The sequence below is a fragment of the Phoenix dactylifera genome, unplaced genomic scaffold, assembly GCF_009389715.1.
Source record: "Phoenix dactylifera cultivar Barhee BC4 unplaced genomic scaffold, palm_55x_up_171113_PBpolish2nd_filt_p 001065F, whole genome shotgun sequence".
Taxonomy (NCBI): Eukaryota; Viridiplantae; Streptophyta; class Magnoliopsida; order Arecales; family Arecaceae; genus Phoenix; species Phoenix dactylifera.
This window is the reverse complement of record NW_024068413.1, coordinates 71,649-84,117: the sequence shown is the minus strand read 5'-3', so window position 1 is coordinate 84,117 and position 12,469 is coordinate 71,649. Positions and strand designations below refer to the sequence as shown.

Sequence of the window (12,469 nt, the reverse complement as noted above, 5' to 3'; positions counted from 1 at the left end):
ATCCCATTGCACTACAGGGGGTTGTCTACTCTAGCGAGCATATTTTCTACTGTATTCTAATGCAACTTTGCGGGACCAATGAGCTTCATTTTTGCAAAAACAAACTCTGCGATCTTCAGATAGGTTATATCATTCAAAGTAATGGTCCATATCAGCGAGCCAGTCAATGAAGACTTTTGGGTCGAGACGACCATCATAACTTGGTGCATTGATCTTAATACTGCGCATTACACGCTCATCCGGTGTTTCATGCGCTCTAAGATAGTCCCTCTGGTATTGTTGCCCAAGGCCTCTGGGGCGGGGCGTTCAAACTCACCAAGTTCAGACTCTCCATCGTTGTGAGTAACTTGGAGGTTGGTGATTGAATTTTCAGCCAAAGTTAAGTGGTGTTCAGCCTAGTTTCAAGGTCAGTAATCCTTGCCCCTAATCTGGTTTCTAATGCTGCAATGGCATCTAACACCTGTTAGTTTGGGTTAGTAGACATCTTATGTGAGTAGGATGTACCGCTGCGAGTTGTCATGCTCTAGCATACGAAAATCCTAGATATAAAATAACATTCAGATTAAAATCAACAATCTTGAATAAAAGACTTATGACAGAGTCTCGGTTAATTTCGAATTAGCACAGGTGATAACTAAATATCAGGACCTTAGATACTGCTAACCTTGGCTTGGGTCATGCAAAATCTTCGCAGGTTAATCTAATGAAAGTGGGGTCCTTCAAATTGATTAGGGTTTCACCAGATTTAAGTAAAATTTCCTAGTTTCCTTTTGAGGATTTGAAAAAAAAATGATTTGTAAGGCTCAATATGTGTTTTCAAAGGGCACAGGCTCTTATACAATTAAGGTCCTATCTCAAACCGACAACATAAGTAAAAGCAATAGCAATCTAAAGACAAACTACCTTGTACGGAAAGGCTGAAAAAATTTTAAAGGGGAGATACGACCTTTTCTTACAGATCTGAGTCAGTGGAAGAGTTTGGATGTCAGAGTGCAGGATGCAAAACTGGAGCCTGACGATTTGTAGAAGATGCTGCTGGAAGACGGCCGACTGCGGGTATCGTTGTGGAAGCCCAACACGCTGCAGGGTCTACAAGTGTTGGGGCCTGAAGCTGGGCCCACGAGACAACGGGCCAAGGAATCAATTGGGCTCGCATGACAATGGGCCGAATGTTGGGGTCGGCCCGCTCGCCCGAAAACAGATAGAAGGGACCCGAAGCTTCTGGATGGCTTCGGATCCCTCTGAGCGGTTGGGAGAAGAGCTGAGGGAGACACCGGGGGGAAGAGAAGAACGAAGTCGGAGGGCGGAGACTTTCGTTTTGGGGAGTGATGGAAGCGGCGAGGGCGGAGGATGGAGTCGGCGACGGAGGTGGGAGTGGCGGTGCGGAGAAAGAGAGGTCTCGGTGAGATGGGAAGGAGAAGAAGGGGATTAGGGTTTGAGGGATGAAATATGGGAGGGGGAAAGGTTTCGGTGAGCTGGGAGGGAGAAGAAATAGGGTGAACTCGAGGGTTGGTGGAGGGTAGAGGCAGCGGAAAAAATGAAGGAGGTGGCGGCGGACTGAAGCAGTGGCGTGGGCAGTCGCAGAGGAGAGCGGCGGTAAGGAAGAAGAGGCGGAGCGAGGTGGAGTTGCGACAGCAGCGGCGTGACGAGGACAAAAGTGGCACAGCGTGCGGAGGAGCTTGGGTGGGATGCTCGGCGGCGTTGTTCGTCGGCAGGGAGGCGGCGCTGTGATGGAGTTCTCGGGGAAGAAAGGTAAACAGTTTTTTTTTCGTTTTTTTTTTAATTAGCTTGTGCGACTCACGTGCGATGGAGCATGTGTGCCTCACGTGGGTTGGGGCACGTGCAACTCATGTGCAGCTTCTTTTTTTTTTTTCTGGAGCGGATCCGGGCTAATAAACTGGGTGACGGGTGAGGAACTTACCTGTTAACCAGTGCTCCTTCAACCTCCGACGGTTTCGGGAGGTGGTTCCAGACTCTGTGGCTATTGCTGCAGAGTAGATCCTGTGGCCTGCGGTGGTGGACGGCGGCCGGTCACGAGCTCCTGACTGGTTGATAGATCAGAGGAGAAGCAGCCTCCCTTTGTTGGTTCTGGTGAGAGCAGATCGAGAGGGAGGGGAACAGGGACAAAAGAAGGGATGCGATGCTCCTTCCCTTTTTGGCAACGCGAACTGCGCGTGGTCCTTCAACACGCTCTGGCGTCCGTGGCGGTCGGGGTACAGCGTAGATCTCGTGCGCTCATCTGGATCCAGGAATCCGGCGCTGCTCCGCCATACACAGGGTGGAACTTCTGTGGGAGTTTCAGAAACAAAGGAGACAACAAAAGGATTTTTTATTTTTGTGTGTATTCTGTCCCACTGCAGCCAGAAAGGGAGGGGTTTTGGCAACAGTGGCAAAATCGGGATGGCTCTGATACAAACTGATGCGGGACAGGGGATTTAAGGAAGAAGATATGAATAGAAAGGGAAGGGGAGGGAAGATCTGGAATCCACCAGATGTTAACACAATGTTTTCATTCCAAAATACTCTGATTAAAACAGGAGACATGGAGGTTCCATATATAGCTCCCTATGCAACTACCCATGATCCCACAAGTGATCATGTAACTACCCATGATCCAACAACATCATGGTTCACTACAACAGCTAAATACAGTCATAACAAGCCAGCAACTGACATAAGGACGAAAATACATAATAAATAAATGAAATACATAAGAAAATAACACTAGGGCGGCCAAAGTGCATGCACGTCGGCGACGCTTATACACATGCTGGAAACGGTGGTCTGTGTCCCCACCATTGTGCTTCATGAAATAGAAAGAATGGATGATTCTGGTATATCTGGCAAGTTATTATTATTTCTACGAATTCCGGTAAAAGGAGAACTTAGGGAGGTGAAATAACCAAGCTACTTGTGCTCATCAATCCAATTAATTGAATTTACTCATAAAAAGACTAAGAGTCATGCATAAATAAATTATATAATAATCATGGGCCTTGAGAGAGACAAACATTTTTTTTTAAAAGTGGTTTAATTGTTAGTGTTGCGCTTTTCCCCATAGAGGCCCTTCAATTTTATTTAGATATGCTGCGTATTCTGTCAGAACATTTATTTCAGGTCAATCTGCAGGAAAGACACATTTTTCTTTTTTGAAAGAGAGGAAAGCAGACCCACCTGTACTATAATTACCTAGGTTCCAATACTTGGAGATGCGCAAGCCCAACCTCCTTGTTGCTAACTAGAGGTGTATGACCACTGGGGCAAGCCCATTTCATAGCTGACTCTTTGAAACAAGGGTGATCTGGTTGCTTTACGTCCTTTTCCTTTTCTTTGATTGGTCACTACTTGGTGATTTGTTAACCTTCGTTTTATGGTTCATCCTCGATTAAGCATGTAAGGCTTGTGAAATGCATCTTGGCAACAGAAATCATGGCAAGCATGTTGTATTTGTCACTGTTTGAGATTTTTGTAATGTTACATTGTAATTATGTGTGCACATTACGCAGGCCTTCAGATGTCCACAAATAACAAGGTCTACTGGGTTGATGTATAAGTGTTAAAAAATGAAAGGAGGCTTGTCTTCCATGAGGATGACAACATGACCTATTTAAGCTGGGGAAAAAACAGATGTTTGCTGGCTCATCTTCTGCCATTCAATTAAAAAATATGGACGAATTACTTCAGTATCTGGGGACTGTAAATTAATCAGTTCAAACAAGCAGACTCCTCCTCAAGCTAATGTACATGGAAAAAAGCCTGTTGTACTTCCAAACGGTGACATAGATGGATTATTGGGTGTCCTGTCTGCAGTAATTCAATGTTTCCACCTATTCAGCAGGTTTGTATGCTCGTCAGTTTCGTATACCCTGGGCATGTAGAATTTCCATCATTCCGGCAAATTTGAGTCTATCTAGTGAATGCTTTTTTCAATGATTTAACTCTGATTGTATTCATGCAGTGTCCAAGGCGGCATACCTTTGCTTTTCCTGCAAAAACAAAGTCAGTAATAAGTGTCCAATCTGCAGAAAGGATATGGGCAACATAAGATGCTTAGCATGGAGAAGCTGGCTATCTCTCTCCACTTGCATGTGCATACCATCATCTTGGCTGTGAGGAAATGTTTCCCTATTACAGCAAGCTGCAGCACGAAGCGCAGTGTGTGTACAGGCCATAATACGTGCCACATCCAGGCTCAGAGTGCCCCTTTACAGGGGATATCCCTGCTCTTTTGTCACATATGCGGGAGAGCCATAAGGTGGACCTTCAAAATGCTGCGCCTTCAATCATCGTTATGTGAAGCAGGACCCTTGTTCAGTTGACAATGTATCATGGACGCTAACAGTAAGCTCGAGATTCTTTCCTTTGGGATTCTTTAAAATATGTGAAATATTACTCACAAATATAAATATGTTATTTATGAACTCTAATCAGTTGCAAACTAACCTCAGTTAATTTTTATACTTGCATTTTCTGCAACTTGTATTTCATTACATTTTGCAGTTAGCCCAGTTTCTCAATGCTGATCATTATTACATTTCTCTCTCAAAATTTGAAAAATGCTGACATTATTGCTCTTGATTGTGCTGGCTCTAGCTTTTCAACTGCTTTGGACACTACTTCTGTCTGCATTTCGAAGCATTTCTGTTAGGTGCGAGCCGGTTTACATGGCCTTCCTCTGTTTCATTGGCGAGGAATGTGAAGCAAGAAATTTGGGTATTGCCTTGAGGTTGGTGGTAATGGGCGGAGCTGACATGGCAAGGAGTGCCTCGGAGCATACGGACACCACAGGCAGTCCGTGACAGCCATGATGGCCTCATAGTTAGAGGAGCCTGGCTCTCTACTTCTCAGGTGGTGATCGGAAAGGGTTGAAGATGAGAGTCACAGGCAGGATTTGGAGGGAGATTGAGAGGGGGAGAAGCAGACAGAAACGTGAGATGTTATAGCATTGTATATGTTGTAATTCTTTTATATAAAGTAAAAGTTTTATCATCTTAGCTGCAGTCCATGAATTGAGCTTTTAGAGATATGTTATACTGCAGCAAAATATTTTGAATGTGATTGGAGTTTATTGGGTTACCTGATGGCAAATTTCTCCATCACAGCCTGTTCTTGGTAAATTATGCTGTATTTCTGTTGGCTTTGGCGTGGTGCAGCTTCATGGTAAGGTTTTAGATACATATTGTGGGATACATTTGGACTAGAACTTAATTATTACCATTGCTCTTAACGCAGGATGGATCTATTTCAGAATGATTGGCTTGAGGTGTGGGTTTTCAGGGCTTGTACTGAAAGTTTTAATGTGGGAGCTTGTTCATTGTGAGCTGAAATTGAAGTAAATCACCACTTTTTGATTGGATTAAAGCGAAAGTTCGAAGGTGGACAATTTGGTTAATTTGGGAAGAAGCAACAGGATTAGATTTTGATTAACTGTTTGAAAAAAAAATGTAAGTTTGTTGTTGGTATGTACTGGCTGGTTGAGAAAGGATTTTCTTTCCTATTTTTTGAAGGATTGTAAGGAAGCCCAAAAAGATGAAAACAAGATAATTATCTAGTTACTTTGAGGGAATCAGAACCTCCATGAAAACACTAAGTGTTGGGAAAAGATAGCGTGCTTGTTATTATTCTCTTCCCTTTTAAATAGGCCATACAATCGAAGTTTCACAAAATAGGAAAAATCTTACAACTAGTTGACTAATTCAACTCATACAAATCAGAAAATAGTTACACGAATATCTAGATCAGGAAAAAAATAACAAAATTATTTAGAGTCCTATATGACTAGGAAATTCTTGATGTAACGCTCCCCCCCCCCCCAAAAAAAGAAAAAATGCCCTTGTCTCAGGGAGATGTTTGGATTGTTTTTTGATGATCCCATCTTTCAGGTGCATCAGCAGGAGATAAACTTTCCAATGAATCTGAACTTCTAGCTTCTTATTCGAGACTCGCCGATCAGATCTGCTTGCGGTTTTGGAATAATTTTTTTTCTTCCTCCATGTTTACCAAAGGTAATTGGGTTGCATAGAAACTTTTTTTCCAATTTTTTCTTAGGAAGGGACTGTGAATAAGGGTGGATACTGACCTGCTAGCAATCAGTTTATAGCCACTGCTCTATTCTTTGAAAAATTTTAAATAGCCATATACTTAGCAGACAACTTGAAGTTCCTTCTCATGGACACAGAAAGCTGCTATATGGTTGTAATTCAAATACACATATCTCAACTGAAAATTTCTTTATGTTTTAGAATCATTTGAAATAATTTGAAATCTTTAAAACATGTAAATGCTAGTAACAATCTATTGCCTCGAGTCTAACCATAGGAGCAAAGGTATCATCAAAATCTATACCTTCTTCTTGATTATAGCTCTTTACTACTAGTCTAGCTTTGTTCCTAACCACAACTCTATTTTCATCAAGTTTATTTTTGTACACCATTTAGTTCCAATTATCGAGTATTCAGAGGGTCTTTCAACTAAGTCCATACTTTGTTTTTGTAATTGGTTAAATTCCTCTTGCATAGCATTTATCCAATTTACATCACTTTCAGCTTCTTCAATGTTTTTAGATTTAAATGTGAAACAAATGCAAGATGATTATTTAAGTTTCTAAGAGAGGTTCTAGTTCTAACAGGTTGAGATGGATCATCTAAGATTAACTCTTTAGGGTGACCGTGAGCATACCTCAAGCCTTTGTAAGCCCATGTTCAGCAATTACCTCTTGGCTTGTTGAAGTCTCTTCAATTTGCTTCAGTTCATCCTCTTGTAAGGTCATGTCATCCATCTTTTCTTCAAGTATCCCTGCATCATTATCAAAAGCTGCTCTCTTGCTAGAGGAGCATCATTAGACTCATCAAAAATAACATGAATAGATTCTTCAATAACAAGGGTTCTTTTGTTGAAGACTCTATATGCCTTACTTGATGTAGAATATTCCAAAAAGATACCCCTTCATCAGATTTGGAATCAAATTTTCTTAAGTTATCTTTGCCATTATTATGAATGAAACACCTACAAAAAAATATGAAAGTAGTTTACTTTGGGCTTTCTATCTCTCTAAAGTTCATAAGGTGTTTTCTTTATAATTGGTCTCAATAGAACTCTATTTAAAATATAACATGATGTGTTAATAGCTTCACCTCAAAAATACTTTGGAAGATCACTTTCACACAACATAGTCCTAGCCATTTCCTCTAGGGTTCTATTCTTTCTTTCCACCACTCCATTTTGTTGTGGAGTCCTAGGTGCAGAAAAATTATGAGTTATTCTCTTTTTACTACAAAATTCTTCAAATAGATGATTTTCAAATTCCGTTCCATGATCACTCCTAATAGCAATAACTGAAGTATTTTTTGCGTTTGTTACTTCCTTATGGAATTTCTTAAATAGAAAATGCTTCATCTTTTGAGCTAAAAACAAGACCCATGTGTATCTAGAAAAATCATCTACTATGACAAGACCATACTTGTTTCCACTAAGGCTTGTGGTCCTAGTTGGTCCAAAAATATCCATGTGAAGTAGCTCAAGAGGTCTAGTAGTAGAGACACAATTTATGGACTTAAAAGAACTTCTAGATTGTTTGCCAAATTGACATGCTCTACAAATTTTATTTTTCTCAAATTTCAGCTTTGGCAAACCAATCACTGAATCTCTTTTAATTAATTTAGATAGTGTGTCCATGCTTCGTGACCTAATTTACGATGCCATAAAACTTGCCTCACTGAGCTTAGTATCATTAGCTACTAAGTAGCGGCTGTTTTTAGCAAGATCATCAAGATCTACTACATAAATTGCCACGTCTTAGTCCTTTGATAACTAAGCTATTGTCAATTGAATTGGTTATGATGCACATAGATGGCTTAAACAGACATCAAAACCTTTATCGCATAATTGACTAACGCTAAGTAAGTTATGCTTGAGACCATCTACAAACCGAACATTATCAACAAAGATTGAAGGTGTGATTTGTATTTTACCGATACCATGATGTGACCTTGGTTATTGTCTCCAAAAGTCACCGCACTCCTTTCTTAGATTCTAGGATGAAGAATTGCTCCTTGTTACCGTCAAATGTCTTGAGCAGCCAGTATCCAAGTACCAACATTGTTTATTGAGCTTGGCTGCAAGACACTCCTACACAAGGAAATTATACAGTCTTAGGTACCCAGTTTTCTTGGATCCTTCAAGGTTAGTTATGTTGGTTTCTTTTGGAACCCAAACCTTTTTAATTTTTTTTTAGCTTTTGTTTTTCTATGGTCACACATATTAGCTTTATGTCCTACTTTACCACAACAAAATAGGTTACATCTTTAGCTTTACTTTCACCGGCTTTTACAAAGTTTTTAAGAAATTTTTGCTTGTTCTTAGGCTTATACCCTAAACTGGCTCTATTAAACACAGCTCTTTGACTATTAAGATCATTTCTAGTTTTTCAGAACTATAGGTAAACTTCTCAACATAGGTTTATATTTTTCAAGTTCTTTTGTTAAGTTCAGTTTTTTCTATTTTTAGTAAGTTTAAATCTTTTGTAAAGTTATCTTTTAGAGTTTGATTACTGTTTTTAAGTTCTGAAATTTTCTTAGTTAGTCTTTCTTTATCTTTAATTAAGGTACCAGTTTTTTGAGTTAGCAATTAGTTGCTTGTTTTAAGTTGTAAGTTTTCTTTAACGATAGAGTCCTTATCCTTAATCAATTTATCATTTTTATGAATGTAGGATTGATTAGTTAGCTTCAATTCTTTGTTTTTAAGGTTTATTGACTTATATTCCATCCATTAGTTCATTAAAGGCATCATACAATTCTTCAAAGGTAAAATCCAAATGTGTTTTAGATATTACCTCATTTTCGTTTGCCATAAAGCAGAAATTGGCCTTTTCCTTTTGTTCCTCTTCCGATGATGATGATGATTTATTGGAGTCAGTCCAGGTGGTGACAAGAGATTTCTTCTTCTTGTACTTGTTGCCCTTCTTCAGCAAGGGACAGTCGGCTCTGAAATGACCCGGCTTCTTGCATTCATAGCATCCGATTCTCTTACTTTTCCTTTTCTTACCTTTATCCTTGTTGAAGGAACTCGAGGGAACTGTCTTCTTATGGAAGGGCTTCTTCCAATTGATAAATCTTCTGAATTTTCGCACAATGAGAGCCTCTTCTTCATCTTCCTCATTGTCTTCTTCTTCACTGCTACTACTGAAGAAAGATCCTTGTTAGAAGAAGTAGACTTGAGGGCAATTACCTTTTTCTTATGGGAGGATTCTTTTTCGCTGTATTGTTTCATTGTGAGCTCATGCGTTATTAAAGATCCAAAGAAGCTCCTTGAGTGGCAGCTTGTTCAAGTCTTTTGCTTCTTGAATTACTGTGACCTTGGCTTCCCATGATCTTGGTAAAGAGCGAAGAATTTTTCTGACAAGATTACTGTTAGTATAACTTTTACCAAGGCTTTTTAAGCCGTTGACAATATCAGTAAATCTTGTGAACATGCAAGAAATGGTTTCATTAGACTCCATTTTAAATAGTTCATATTTGTGAACTAGCATGTTAATTTTAGATTCTTGACTTGATTGTCCCCTCGTGGGCCACTTCAAGTCTATCCCATATCTCTTTTGCAGAATTACAAGTAGAGATTCTATTGAATTCATTAGGGTCCAAGGCACAATAAAGAACATTCATTGCTTTGGCATTTAGTTGTGCCTTCCTTCTATTATATCATCCAATATTTTTCAAGCTTGGGTATAGCAATGTTATCAACATAGATAGAAGGAATATATGGTCCATTAATTATGATGCTCCAAACATCATAATCTTGAGCTTGGATAAATATCCTCATTCTAGCCTTCCAATAGATATAGTTAGCTCCATTGAACAATGGAGGCCTATTGGTGGATTGCCCCTCACTAAGGGAAGATCCAAAAGGGGTTGTCATCTTGATCTTTTACTTCTTTTTAAGGATTAGAACACTAATCGATATGAGAGCACCTGCTCTGATACCACTTGTTGCTCAAGGAGGACAACCCAAGAGGAAGGGTGAATTGGATTTTAATAAATTATTGCTCAATTAAAAATAAGGTGAGCGATTAACTAAATATATTGCAAGTGAATTAGTCAGATCACTAGATGCAATGAGTGAAGAGAGTGAAAGAGACAAGGTGCAATACAAACACAGAAAGATTTATAGTGGTTCAGAACCAACTCTTACTCCTACATCCACTCCCCAAGCTGCACTTGGAAGTTCACTATAATTCCTAGGATTACAGCCGGTTGTTTTACAAGCTCACAATTCAACTTGTTGTTTTCACGAGGTCACAACGAACTCGGTCGGTTTTGACAGGCTCACCGACTAGAACCACCCGATTATTTTTCCGGGTTCACAATCAAACCCAGTTAGTTTTTTTCGGTTCACCAACCACAACCTTACACTGTTAGTTTTATCTTTAACTCACCAACAAAGCTTACAATCCTTGATTCAATCCCCTGATTGAATCAAGTATACAAAAATAAGAGTTTTAAAAGTTCTCAAAGAAAGCTTCTAAAAATCAAGTGTGAGACAATATAAACAAAGTTGAGTTAGAAGCCCTCAAACAGTTTTTAGATGAGGAAGTGGGGGCTTCTCGATTTCTAAGTCTCCTCTTGAATGTGCCAAATGATGGAGGATAGTAGTAGAGCCTTGAATGCGAAGGAAGCACTTTTCGGTTTGAGTTGAATGCACTTCTTCCTTCTTTTTCTTGGATTTACTCAACAGAAGCTCTTGGTGGTTGAAATGCTTTAATGCTTAGATAGAATAGCTCTCTTGTTGTCTACTACTCACTCTGGCTATTTAAGTGGTTCCATTCGAAAACTAGCCATTAGAGAGAGATTTGGAGCCGTTCTGTCCCGTCTGTACATCCTAACAATGTATCCGTTGGGATCGGAGTCGACTCGTGCGATCTGGAGTCGACTCGACTGTTACTGGAGTGCACTCGCGCTTTACTGGAGACGACTCGCCCGCTGTTCCAGATTTGAATTAAAGTGCATACCTCGTCCTGGAGTTGACTCGGACCAAACTGGAGTCGACTCGCCAACAGCTGGAGACGACTCGGACACTTAGGGATCGGCTCGTTCTCAGAATTCCAGAAACTCAACTTTCTATTTTTCTTCCTCGAGTCGACTCGGGTTTACTTGGAGTCGACTCGGCTGACTTGAGAGACGACTCAATATCTTCGGAAGACGACTCGTTCTCAGAGACTGAAAAATCAATTCTCTATCTTTTGAACATTTTTGCCTTGGAGTCGACTCGGACCTTACTGGAGTCGACTTGACTATCTTGGGGGTCGACTCTGCAACACTTGGAGTCGACTCGTTCACAGGGTCTCCGAAAGTGAGTCTCTGCCTTTTCAGACTGCTTTCCTTTGGGAGTCGACTCGGACATACTGGGAGTCGACTCGTCAAGAATCGGAGTCGACTCGCAACTTTTGGAGTCAACTCTGGTAACAGGATCTAAAATCCATCGTTCTGTCTTTCTGTCTGTTACCCTTTGGAGTCGACTCGGAACCATCTGGAGTTGACTCGCCAAGCATCGGAGTCGACTCGAAACCTTCAGGAGTCGACTCGTTGACAGGGTCTGGAAAACATCATTATGTCTTTTTGTCTGTTCTCGGTCGGAGTCGACTCGAGGAGTTCCGGAGTCGACTCGAGCTTGTGCTAGAAAAATCAAACTACCCGGAGTCGACTCGCAAAGTTCTGGAGTCAACTCGTGATGCAGACTTTGGTTCAAATTGAGTCCAACACTTAGCCAAATTACTTTGAACCAAAGCTCGAGGCACTTAAACAGAAATTGATACATATTTACCTGAAACACTAGATTGAATATATTAGTACAACATAAGATATACTCAAAATGCTTTGTGCTCATCAAAATCAATTAGGGACTGCTCAATTACTCCACAGAACTACTTCACAAGTTACCTCCAATATACCTCTTAATTATAGCAAATTTGAAGGTACACTACTTGGTGGTCTTCAACTTGATATTCTTCTAAATCTAACCAAGAGGATAGGAATGTGGATGAGACTAGGTCTGCAACCTCAGCTTTTAAATTATATTTTCAAAGATGAGATTCTTTTGCATTACAAGATCTACGATACCCTCGATGATGGTCTGCTTCACTTTGATCTTCAAGTGATAGAGTTCCTCATGTGCCTCTAGATCTGTCTTAGTTGTTATCTCGGGTTTCCTCACCATCAAGCTCAATTTAGAATTTGCTTGCTTAAGCTCAAGTAGCTCCTCAACCTCTATAGCATTAATAACCGCCTTTCTTTTTCTTAGAATCATCATCCTTCTGCATCCTTCTCTTCGACTACAACTTCGGGTGAAGTTTCTAGCACTTCTCCTTAGTGTGTCCACGGAGGTTACAGTCATCACATTAATTTTGTAAATCATGTTAGCTTACTTCTTGCCTTAGTTCCACTCTTGGCTTGATTTCATAATGCCTTTCTTAAACCTA

At 40.2% G+C, this 12,469-nt stretch overlaps 1 pseudogene; it reads left to right on the top strand.

Moving 5' to 3' along the window:
• The first annotated feature begins 1,328 nt into the window (after window positions 1–1,328).
• On the top strand, window positions 1,329–5,117 carry LOC103696809 (annotated as a pseudogene).
• The last annotated feature ends 7,352 nt before the right edge of the window (window positions 5,118–12,469 follow it).